Raw genomic sequence first — 11,306 nt, 5'->3', positions numbered from 1 at the left:
GCTTTTTGTAAGAACTTTGACATTCATTATCGTCTGAATGTTTTTTATTTTTATTTTACATTTGAATTTATCGAATTTCTAAAACTAATTTGCTGTTCGTTTATAACAAAATTATCATCTTAAATAAAGGATACACTGCCGTCGCCGCAGGAACTACTACCAAAATGAATCATATCATATAATATCATATGAAAAAGGCATTTTAAGATTTTAAACCGAACAGAAATTCGCGGTGTTTACCTGTCTGGTACAGTTGCCTTTGTTAATTTGTTGCTTCTCCTTCAACCAGCGGCGTGCGTTCCGATGCCACTGCGAATGTTGGGTCCGTTTTTCATTTATCGTCAACCAGCATTTCATTTCAACGCAGAATAGTAACAGTACTTCTGTAATTAACCCTTTTCTAGCCATCAACCCACACCATTGGTTTTCAATTCGTACCGTGACCATATTCGAGTGCTGTTTGGAATTTGATACTTTTTGGGGTAAATGAAAGATCAAATCACGCCAAAGTCGTTGCCTCCCCCTCTCTTGTTCAATACCGTTTTGAACAATAACTGGTTTACGAAAAATCTGGCAATTATCATTGGAATATAAGCCGCAACCTAAACAGATGATCCAAATGGCTCAAATAACAGTTAAGTCAAAATCTCTAATTTGTGAAATGAAATTTCATTTCGTGTTATCTGCACATAATAATTTCTTCCCCCCACAGCGTTAAGCATCAAAACGATGACATCAAGGTGCCACATGAAGTCTCTACGGGATCTGCTCACTGAACTTGTTGGCTGCTGACTTTTGGCATTTACAAGTCTGAACTCCATTTGGAGTAACCTTTTAATTTCCGCCAATTTCCTTTTGCTCGCTATCTGCTTCCTTAAGTGCATATGTATACATTTATGTATGTATATGTGTACTGTGTGTGCATTCACATCGCCAGTTGAACGCTTAGAGCAGGGGTGGGAAGCATCAGAATCAAAACAGAGCACAATTTCGTTTTGAACACGGCGAGTTTTCTTCAGGGTCAGTGGGCGCATGCAAAAGGGTTAAATTTGTGGCAGGCGGTGCGAATGTGGAAGGAGGTCGAAAAAGGGATAGTGAAAGTGAAAATGTCAGCGACAGATAACGGCGGAAATTTAAATGGAAACCAACAGTTCTGTTTTTTACTGAATGGGCCATGACTATGTGCTGCTCTGGTGTGTTTAAATTCGCGAAAAAACAGTGCACAACACAACCATAGCAATACCTCGAGCTATTCGCTCACATGACCCATCCCATGTGGCCTGTAACGAATTTATTTCCTCTTAACTCCAATTTGAATCTTAGGGGAAAATTATTTTGTAATCAGTTTTTAAGTTGCTTTTAGTTTTACATTTTCTAAAATTTCAATCAAAAATAAATTCATTCGAGTATTGCTGAATAGTAGATATATCAGCCGGACCCGTTGGCATCGTAAGGCACAAATTAAAACTTAAGTTGGCTTTATTATTAGTATTTGATTATTTATTTAATTTTTTTTGATAATCTTAATGCACATACATACGAGGTGTGTTCAAAAAGTATCGCGAATTTTGAATTTTCGCAGGCTAGTTATATTCGAATTTCGATTTTTTGTGGCGATATGTTGGTACTCATGTCTCTCACTCATGCCGACGAGTTCGGCCATTTTGAATGTTCAGTTAATTGTTGACAGCTGCTTTGCTTGCACGTGTTTCGGCTCGTCCTCGATTTTTACCTATTCAAAAAGATGGATCACAGAACCTGTATCAAATTTCGTTGCTTGTGCGCGACTTTTTGGCTAAAAACAACACACTAATGATGCCACAGCCACCGTATTCCCCTGTGATTTTTTCTTGCTCCCGAAACTGAAGAGGCCCATGAAAGGACGATGCTACGCTATGATTGATGAGATGAAGACGGCATTGTAGAAGGAGCTGAATAAGATAAAAAAATGGTTTTTTGAAGTGCTTCGAAGATTGGAAAAAACGTTGGCACAAGTGCATAATATCTCATGGGGATTACTTTGAACGGGACAAAATAGATGTTAATGAACAAGTAAATAATTTTTGAAAAAACACAAAATTCGCGATACTTTTTGAACACACCTCGTATGTACACTTTCACTTTTTCAATAGTTCTTGCCCTCTCTTTGCTGGCTGTTATGAATTAGTCTAGCGCATTGACGCCTTTTTTGCTCAGTCGAAGCATTCAAGGTTGCTTTTCAACGCATTTTAAATCGGTTTACCCTATCTGTGGTGGTAAAAATGTCTTCGAATATAAATTAAAAGTACTAATTTTATATAGAACCCATTTAAAAATGTCTTCGAATATAAATTAAAAGTACTAATTTTATATAGAACCCATTTGCATAGAGCCCCCAAAAGAGCATGGGCGACAAAATGATTTTCTGTGTTTGATATAAATCGATAGCTAGCCACCATACGCATAAGCAGTCCAAATATCTAAGCCGCACGAAGCTCTATTGCAAAGTTTTGGCGAAAGCAATTTGGGCTTAAATGCCCACTTGTATTCAATCGTAACAAAAAAACACGTCTACTGCAAAATTTACTTTCTGTCACTTACGCCCTTTCGGCCGGTGAGGCTCGCCTGTAGCGTGTATGATTATACCTCAAGGATGATTACTAGGTTGGGTCTTCCGCATTCTCTGTGTCGTCAGAGCCCATGAAAAAACGAACAAAAGGAAGGGGAATTACTTATTTCTGAAGAGGAAAAGTAGGCGAAAGCATTAAAAGCAACCAAACACAAGAAATTATACGCATACGCACACTTTCTTGCCACTGCGTCTTCCGCATAAAAAGGAAAAAAACTGCTTTAGAGGCATGATATTAATTTCTGCTTTCGCAAAATCCCAAATTAGATTTGACAAATCACAGTATTACTTGTTCACAAACATGTGATTTTGGTTTGTTCGTTTTTTGTTTTGTATTGGTGAGGGACCTAACGCCAGATTTGTCAAAATCGCCAAAAATAAAGAAACACCTTCAGTACTCAATTCGCCTTGTATATAAATATATAATAGGATATGGTGAAAAACAAAATTGAGCGAGTCCCTAACATCGGCCGCCATGTCACCGGGCAAGGATTATAGATTTCAGGGTTTTCTTAATAGCTATGGTGAAAAATCTAATTTTGGGGGGAACTTTGGTTGGCACGTCACTTGGGATATGTTTAATAAAATTTAGTGTTAGTGCTATACGAAAAAAATCAACCCAACCAATGCTCATGCCATGACATTTGTATATCACTAACACCAGCCAAATTTTGTTAAGCACATACCTAGTGATGTGAGCTCATCAGCCGATTCTATCAAATTCGCTCAGAGAATAACAGACTGCTGCATAGACCACCTCTAAAAATCGTTTCACCGGGGTCACCTGCTCGTTTCACACGTATTCATCCACTCGTCCAACCAGTCGACGTTAAGAGGGCACCAAAGCAACATATGGCCAACACGATCCCAGTTTTCTCGTATTCAAATCGCTGTCATACGTCAGCCAGCCAACTGATTCTTTCAAATTCTAAGAAAAAAAAATATTTCCAATTCAATTCTAAAAGCCGATTAACGGCCTGATATTGGCCACACTTTCTGAGTTCTTTTCACCATGGGCTTGTAGTTATCATTTTGTAACTAAGTTGACCGATGACCGCTAAATATCAGCATTGTTTGTCTGGCACCGTTAACATTCCATTCGTCTTCAAGTCACAAAGTAAACCTTAATAAATTAATTAATCAGTTTTATTTTTGAAGACAACCTTGCACTCTTTTACCACTGCCATAACTTTTCGTGAAAGCACGAATACATACGTACATACTTATATGGACTAGTATGTGTGAATGCCATATGAGTTAAATCATTTGTTTATAAATATCAAAGCTTCACAAATTCTACGTTAAAGCGCAGTGCCTACGTTTAGGCGCAACCGTAAAATGTCATGCATAGCTTTTCTCAGTATGCACGATTGTGTATGTAGCCAAGCAAACCTTACACATCTCTTGCATATTCATACGTACAAATATAAGCTAACATAAACAATAAATAAAGACCATAGCAAATAAAAGAATTTTGGTTAGTATGTGAGGTTTCAATTATGTGACGTAGTTTTGGTAATTTCGGTGAACCTCATGGATCTCAGTATCCAAATCATATACATACATACAGACAACTGGACATCAACGGATTTTCTTAGAACTCGATTTGAAATTCCTTTCTCCAAAATACAGGCAGAAGATTTCAAAATATTTTTTATGCGGACCATCTCGGCCTAAGCACAATTCGTGTTGGGTTTCAGCTTTTACAAGCTTTGTTTATTTACTTACTTATTAGAACGGCTTATTTACTTTACGAAAGGCTACTGCTAAGACTTAAAACCTGTCATGAGAATGAAGGGAAAGGCAGTTATTTGATTCTCAATGAGATCCCAGTACAAAAACAAGCTTGGATAAAAATTCAGAAAGAAACTTTTGGCTCAGTCACTTCGTGCAGCTCATTTACGACTTACTTAAAAATTTTTTGTACCTGAAGCTCTTTATGAAGAATCAATCGTTTAAGTCAACAATCCTCACTTCTAATAATAACAAAACCAGATTTGGTTAAGCTCTGCAAGCAATGTATGGCTGGTACTGCACTTCTCGCTCTTTCAATTCACAGTGAAATGTAAGCAAAAACGCAAAACAAATCCTACAACTACGGAGCTTTAGATGCGGCAAACAAAAGCCTCAACGAATTTAACTAAATGCGCAATTTCGATGCTTCTTCTCTGCTTAAAATACCAACACAGTTGATGGTGAAAATGACTATGGAAGGGGATGAAGATTGTGAGGCTGATGATGTAATCAAAAATTTCCTATTGTTTGCCTACTTGTGGCTCGTTCTATCGCTTGGAAGCCCGTTGCGTAGAAGTTTTTCGGGGTTCTTTGTCTAATTCACTTTTTCAACGGAGGCGCAAATATGCCACCGACGATAGTGATGTCAATGCTCGTCAAGCCATATCCGCACAATAAAACCAGAGGAACAAAACGACATAAAAAAGCGAAACCTTCAATTTACATGACACAGCTTGACGTTTGACGCCACATAAAAATACATACGTAAACATAAAAACTGCGAATTATTATCCTTAAAGGCGATTCTAATTCATTGACACACGCATTTGATTTGCTGATAGCATTTACGAGCAGTAACAATTGTGGCTGGCCTGGATAGGCACACCTTTTGAGCAAATACTGCGAACATTCGTTGATGGAGTTTTTATTGCTACGTTGTGAGCTTTTTACGATTTTTGCATTTGCCAAATTCACGCGCAAAAAATGAAACAATATCGGAAACGAAACGGTGGTCCGAAAAATATTGCGCTATGTGGTTGTAGTGGTAAATTGATTGAAGGGCTTAAGTGAAGGTCTCATGCACAGTGTTCAACATCCGGTCGGATTTGAGCAATGACAAAGACTGAATTGTCGTTGGCCGAACTCGGCATATTGGCATAGACCTGCGATTTCTTAAAAAACAATTTCGACAGACACTTCCAAAACCACATGACCACATGACCACCACATTCTGCTAACATCAAACCCAATGACCACAAAACAAACCAGTTTCGCTGATGAAAAGTACATACAGTCCGGTTCACTTACCCGAATAAGAGGTAATGATTTTATGGAAGAAGGTGGTTATTAAAGCAAACTTATTTGATCTGGTAACACTAGGGTTTCTGATAATTCAAGGGAGACTGCTGTGACCAGCTGTAATACTGTGCTTGATTTATTGGTTCACTTGAATAGAGACACTCAGTTAGCCTACTTACATTATTTGCGCATTAACATGTTTGGTCGAAAACTTCTTAACTCTAATGAAATGGGAAAGCGGAAAAGTTTAGCAGATCTCGAAAAATGACAAATCGATATCTTGAACTCAGAGGGACTTTCAAATAGCCAAATTGCCAAAAGCATAACTCCAAACGTGGTGGATGCTTACATGAAACAAGGTGTCTCCTATGGTAAGAGCTACAAAGGCAGATTTAGCAAGGGACAATCTGGCTTGGAGTTCTGCTACAACTAAGATTGTGTTGGTGAGATACAAAAAAATTAACTATTAACATTTCGGTCCCGTTTGAACAACGACTATGTGAGAAATGATCGTGCAGAACTCGGCTGCTGAATCCCCAAGTGACGTGGCAGCCAAAGTTTCTCTCACCATTTTCTTTTTCACCACAGCTAAATTTCAAACCTGATAATCTATCATCTTGTGCCAAACTCAAGTCTTGTTTTTTTTGTTTTTGCGCGAAATAAATGGCTTTCTCTTTAGTGGTAGACTGCACAGTCGTCTTCTAATCGTCCTAGCACTAACTGGCAAATATAATTCTTCATTTGATTAGAAGAAAATCTAGCATTGCTTTGAATTTTTCTTTTAATTTGAAAGCCATCTTGCCTTTGGAAGTAATCTCGTGGCCTTCCTCCTTTATGCGCTGTATCAACAGAAGCCGTTTGCTGAAATTTTTTTAATATGTCACGAAATCACACTCCTCTTGATCGTATACCTTTTACTACACTTATAATTTTATTTTTAAATTCATTGGATAATGTATTTCTCGTCATATTTGTCGAGTTACACGTATGCGCTCTTCTGCAATAGTAAATTCTTAAATTAATTATTCACAAAATTATTCACAGCTCCTACTTGACTTTTATACAATACTAGCAAACCCGGCCCGCTTCGCGAGACACGGCGGGTCCACGTTTTGGCATATATTTCGAGACCCTAGTCATCAATAGGTATGAAAATTACCCCGTATTAAAGCACTTATCAACAGCTTTCATTTGATACCCATATTGTACATATACAACCAAAGGTTACCCGAGTCCACGTTTTGACCTATATCTCGAGACCCCAGTCACGGAGCGGCATGAAAAATACTCTGTACTAAAGAATGCACCAACAGCTTCAATTTGATATCCATATTGTACAAACACATTCTAGGGTCCACGTTTTGGTCTCTATCTCGAGACCCTAGTCACGGAGCGGCATGAAAAATACTCTGAACTACAGCATTCACCAACAGCTTCCATTTGATGCCCATATTGTACATACACAACCAAAGGTTACCCGCGTCCACGTTTTGACCTATATCTCGAGGCCCCAGTCACGGAGCGGCATGAAAAATACTCTGTACTAAAGCATTCACCAACAGCTTCAATTTGATATTCATATTGTACAAACACATTCTATGGTCCACGTTTTGGTCTCTATCTCGAGACCCTAGTCACGGAGCGGCATGAAAAATACTCTGAACTACAGCAGTCACCAACAGCTTCCATTTGATACTCATATTGTACATATACAACCAAAGGTTACCCGCGTCCACGTTTTGACCTATATCTCGAGGCCCCAGTCACGGAGCGGCATGAAAAATACTCTGTACTAAAGCATTCACCAACAGCTTCCAGTTGATATCCATATTGTACAAACACATTCTAGGGTCCACGTTTTGGTCTCTATCTCGAGACCCTAGTCACGGAGCGGCATGAAAAATACTCTGAACTACAGCATTCACCAACAGCTTCCATTTGATACCCATATTGTATATACACATCCGAAGGTTACCCGGGTCCACGTTTTGACCTATAGCTCGAGACCCTTTTTTTTAATAAGAAGTATCCTATTTTACTTCTAACACCTCCAAAAACATGTGTACAAAGTTTCATAATAATCGGTTAAGTAGTTTTGGCGTGAAAGCGTAACAAACAAACTTACATTCACATTTATAATATTAGTAGGGATATTATTTTATAATCTTTCAGAAAGAGATTCTAACCCACTTTTCCGCTCATAAGGCTGTGTTTGCTCCACTGTGCAACGGTTGAAGATTGAATAAGATTCGCTTGCAATGGATTTGAATAAGGCTCAAACAGCATAAAAGTAATCACAGGGTGCCCTTTTTCGTAATTTTCAATGCATTTTTATGGCTCTACAGTTCACACTGTTTTCACTGCATTAACCCAAGCCCAGAATGTTTGCGTGTGCATATTTGTATTTATGTGTTTATGTATGTAATCATCGCAGACATTATTTCGGTGAAAAGTTTTGGCAGGCCCAACCATTCCTAAATTGTATTGTTGTATAAATTTTTTTATGGTTACCAAATAAAAATATTAAAGATTTCCCTGTATTGCAAAAAACGGAATCTGCGAATTCTATCTGGAAACACATTTGGGTACGAAAAGTGTTGCCTGGCATTTCTTCGACACGCGCCACGCATCAATTAACTGCGCCGGCAAACGGTTATGTAAATTTACACAAATTTCACTTTTCATGCAAATAAGCAAACTTTCTTAATTAAATGCGCAATTTTATTACACCAAAAATAGTTTGGTGTGGAATTCAGGTGATTGGGAGGGGGGTTCGAGTGGCGGTACGATACTCAACCAGCTGCTGTAGGTAGGCAATCAGAGGGCAATCGGGATTACCGCTTGCATAAATCACTTCGCATTGACTAGAATTCCTTGCGAAACACGCCCCACTCCCCACCATCGCTTCATGCAACTAAATCTGCCTCAGCAAGGAGCAACAAATTTAATTAGCAACCAAAGCGTGCAACACAAGTACTGCTGCAGTCAGCAACAAAGTTTTGGGGTAATTAAGCTTGGTGAAATGGATTCCTGCGACTACTCCAATGCTGTGCGTGAAGCAGATCCTTTCGCCCGGTGAAATGAAAAATATCTGCCGAAGGAGGAAAGAGAAAAATATGGTTTTGTTGCTCTTGAAAGGGAATAGCGTGTTAATTTATTTATTATACAAATTTATTGTTCGTACTTTGGTATGCGAAGCGTTAAAAACATTTACAAATCTCAAAATATGGCCAAGACTATTCAGAAAGGATGCCCCCATCTTAAAGCGGCCGCATACCTCCGGCGATAGCTACACCGACAGCGAGCAGTCTCTATGCGCGTTAGATGTGCATGGAGTGATGCCTCCGCTGATGCCCCCCCTTAGCCTGGAGCTAATAATAAGGAAAACAAGTATGTCTGTAAGCAAGCGAAAAAATTCAAGGAATTGCTCATCGTACAAAAAAAATTATAAATGAACTTCTGTTCCGTAGTTTATGAATGAAATAATAATATTATTATTACGTAGGTTTCCAAGGTTGTTTGAAAAGCCCACGGAAAGTCAGTCAGTTGGCACTACTAGCGCGTACCGATGTTACGTGTAGTTATTAGCATCTCTTGGAAGAACACAAAACAACAGTATACCAGTTTCCAAAAATCCCTGGAAGACCAGCTAGGAATTTTTCTGCTCACCATTGAAGAATGCGGGAATAGTTCGAATCCACCAATTTTGAATGAACAAGAGCTAGAGACCGATGCTGAACAACTTCGCTCAGATATTGCAGTAGCTTTCGAAAAGATTGTGTCTAAGAAAACATTTTTTCACCGCGTGACGTACCTTAGTGTACAATGAAACTTGGATAACTGATGTATCAAACTAGAAGATTTTTAATAAGGAAAAATACACGGATAATTGGATTTCTTATAAGCTTATTTTCTTATAACAAAGAGTTAAGGGGACAGATATCTGTAAACGGCCATATTTTCCCTGATTTTCATTACAATTATTTAAAATGAAGAAGTCAATATATACATATTTTTTCAAAATTGGCATACAGTTTATTTATACAGTAAAATAATATAAAAATTTTTATTTTTATTTTAATCATTTAAAATGGCGGAAGTACACTCAATTCTTCCAGGAAGGTCGCAGCGGGGCTTCTCAATCGGCGGGAATTGTAGCATCGGCGTCCGTGACCTGAATACGAAAAAGCAAAAAATTTTTTTTCTTTAGCAATGTCATAATTTCTATATGAATTAAGCAAAAATGGAAAAAAATTCGCGGAAAAAAATGCTTAAAAAAAGTGAATTTTGGGACGAATTTTCCTACTATTTTTGCTTCGAAAAAATTATTTTTTCGAAACATTTTCGAAATTGTAAATTTACATAGAAAGTAATACCATAAAAAAGATGTGTGCAAAATTTCAGGGAGAACGGTCAATGACTTTTCGAGTTATCGTGTACGCCAATTCGAAAAATATAGTTTTGAGAAAAACACGTCTAAAGTCGACAACGTAACTATGCCTCACGGTTGACGATCTATAATATAAGAAATTCCCTAAATTTACGTTCTAAAATTTGTTTGACATATTCTTAAAGTTAATATTAAATTAACATTTTATGAAAACAAAATTTTTTTTTTTTTTAATTTTACAGGTATCTGACTCCAAAGGCCTACTCGGAGAGAACATTGTGGAAGAATCAACCCCCTCCCAATGGCGCCACGGAAGTACGGAACACAGTTTTGTTGGGCTGGGCACCAGGTTATTGCTTAGTAAAATTAGAAGCTAATGTAAAACTCCATGGGCCAGAGCCCCTTTATGTATTTACCAGAGCTCACATTAAGAAAGTTGTCTGGGAAGACAGAGAATTAATGCGACAGTGGATGGAGAGTCCAAGACAAAAGAAGGCTAAACAGCTTATCCTTCCCTCCAGACGAGCATCATATAGGCTCCTAAAGCGCGATAAGTAGGACTTACGAACTGGATGATGGAACTCCAGAGCACAAATTTTAAAATTTTACTTTACAATTCATGTTTTAACTTTGTACAATTAATAAATAATAAAATATTAATATACAAAATATATAAGTTCTGGAAAAATTAACTTCAGTTTGTTATTGTTGCATTTTTCTTATCCCTGGCACCTCTTTTTGATTTAGGCACTCATTAACATGCTTTCATTCGCCCGCTTATCAAATATTTACAGATTCATTTAGTTGACTTTGTATCGACACGCTTTTCGTACTGGCCGTTTTTTCTAATACAAATTCGAGTATACTTTGAGGCAGTTACTGATCATAGCACCACGGCGACATCTATTTGTCAGGTTTTGTTAGCTGCGATCAATTAATATCACCCAAACTGCAATTCCGTGCACCCTCCCGCACGAACACCGTAGAAAGAAAAATTTAGTTATATTATACATATATGCATATGTATGTATACACATTAGGGGTGGTTCAATTTGGATATACAATTTGAGCTTATTGAATTTAGCTCGAGTTAAAAATAAAATTTCGTTTATACGACGAAGTACTGATTTTTTTCAGTTTGCTCAATTTTTCAAATAATAAATTGGTCTTCATCGACAGGGCAGTAGATTAAGTTGATAAAAATGCCGTAACGTTGCGGTGTAGAGAAGCAGAAAACTGTTGAAAAATGTATGCATAGGAATAGTTATTATGTGG

Source organism: Anastrepha obliqua, chromosome 1 (genome assembly GCF_027943255.1).
Source record: "Anastrepha obliqua isolate idAnaObli1 chromosome 1, idAnaObli1_1.0, whole genome shotgun sequence".
NCBI lineage: Eukaryota > Metazoa > Arthropoda > Insecta > Diptera > Tephritidae > Anastrepha > Anastrepha obliqua.
This window is presented reverse-complemented; position numbering follows the sequence as displayed.